Source organism: Myripristis murdjan, chromosome 4 (genome assembly GCF_902150065.1).
Source record: "Myripristis murdjan chromosome 4, fMyrMur1.1, whole genome shotgun sequence".
Classification (NCBI taxonomy): domain Eukaryota; kingdom Metazoa; phylum Chordata; class Actinopteri; order Holocentriformes; family Holocentridae; genus Myripristis; species Myripristis murdjan.
Genome location: NC_043983.1, coordinates 2,542,948 through 2,544,895, shown reverse-complemented (window position 1 = coordinate 2,544,895; position 1,948 = coordinate 2,542,948).

Here is a 1,948-nt window from a genome sequence, read left to right as displayed (position 1 = left end):
CCTCAATTGGACCCTTTCAAAACTTGACAGCAACCTTAAAACACAAAGTGTTTTGTATCACTCTGTTGACATATTACATATATAAATTACACAAGTTCAATTTTTGACCAGAACGCTTCATAATACAGTTCAGCACTCAGCGGCCTACCCCCTTGATTGTTTGCACATTTCATTATGTGACAAAAGTGAATGCAAAATGGACTAGGGCTTTCTGAGATCCATTATGGAAATCTACTACCTATTAAAACATTTTCAGATTAGGTTTTTGTCATTTTAATTACATACCTTAATGTATTTTCCTATATTCTGTATTTCATTCCTTTATTGGTAGTTGCATAGACCACACAAAAAATCCTTAGTTATGCATCTTGAAATAGCAACCTTATGGGACAGTGTGGGTAAAAGATAAGGCCAGGCCAAGGCCAGGTAAGGCCAATTACTTTCTACTATACATCCCCTTTTGTTGAAGACCACATATTACAAACACAGTCAATTTTTCTACAACAAAGACTACAGAATGCCATGTGTACTGTATACATTTGAATATAATATCACAAAATGGGATCCTGGCATAACAGTGACATGGCATGAATTTGTGCAGACTGCAACAAGGCATGTGACAAAATGCCAGATAAAGCTTTTGAAATAAAATCAATCACTCCACACATTCAAAGCCCCTAAAAGTTTTACAAAAAGGCACCTTAAGATGCACATAACCCAACATGGTTTGATTAGACGACCGAAGGCCAGATCGCTGTTTTTATGAATTAGAAGAAATCTTTTCTAAAACATGTCTATCACTTTTACAGATTTCAGGATTTCAGAAAAGCAAAGACCTTATTCTGATTAATGGGTTGTTCTTAATTTCTAAACTATAGACTTAAAGGGATAGTTCACCCATTTTTGAAACGTGATATTATTTCACTCCCCCCAGCTGTTCTGAAGGACAGTAGTGGTGCTATCTTCCTCTCATTGTTACTGAGTGCTGGACATTGGCTGGATGCTCCAAATGCTAACTGTTAGCCTCCTGCCATTGAGCTGGACTTCCCCCCAGCTAACATTCTTCAAAATAAAAGCCTTAATTAATCTGCCTAAATCTGCCTCTATTAATCCACTCAGTGACGGTTTAATATCACATCACACATCACATTTGGACACACCTTCTCATTCAGTGTTTTTTCTTTTTTTTTATTTTCTACATTATGCTGTAGATTAATACTGAAGACGTCAAAACTATGAAAGAACATATGGATTATTTAGAAAACAAAAAGTGTTAAACAAACCAGAATGTTTTAATAATAAAAATAACAAAAACCCACTGAATGAGAAGGTGTGTCCAAGCTTCTAGCTGGTGCTGTATATAGTTTAAATCACTCCACGCCAGAGGAGCAGTAGCCACCACAGATACAGAAGCAGATTGCCTAAGTTTACTGTTTTTTGTTTTCTTCATTGAACACATGTACACATGTAGGAGGACAAAAAAATAGCTTAGTCAGCACAGAGCGCCTAGACCGCACAAGAAAATAGGTCTACTAACAGTTAGCATTTGACACATCCAGAGAGCAATTTGGCACCACAACACAATGAACTAGACCCACTTGGAAGTGTGTTTGCTGTCTGTATAAATGTCCATCATGCCTTGGTCTATTTAAGACATTGTCCCGTTTTTGCTGTATCTTTTCAGTGATTGTTATGGTAATGTTATGGTTATCAGCAGCCATCAAGCCAGTATAGGAGACATCCGGTGCAACAGGTACAGTAACATGTGTTTTTCAGCACACACATCAAAATCCACTTCTTAACATTAATTGCCAAAAGTACCAAATCCTGACCTCACACTAATTTTGAATCGAAGCCATTACATTGAAATACGCTTTTTCCTTTTATGTATGGTTTTGCACAATATTCAAGCTTTTTTTTTTTTTTTTAAACTTTTATTACACTACTT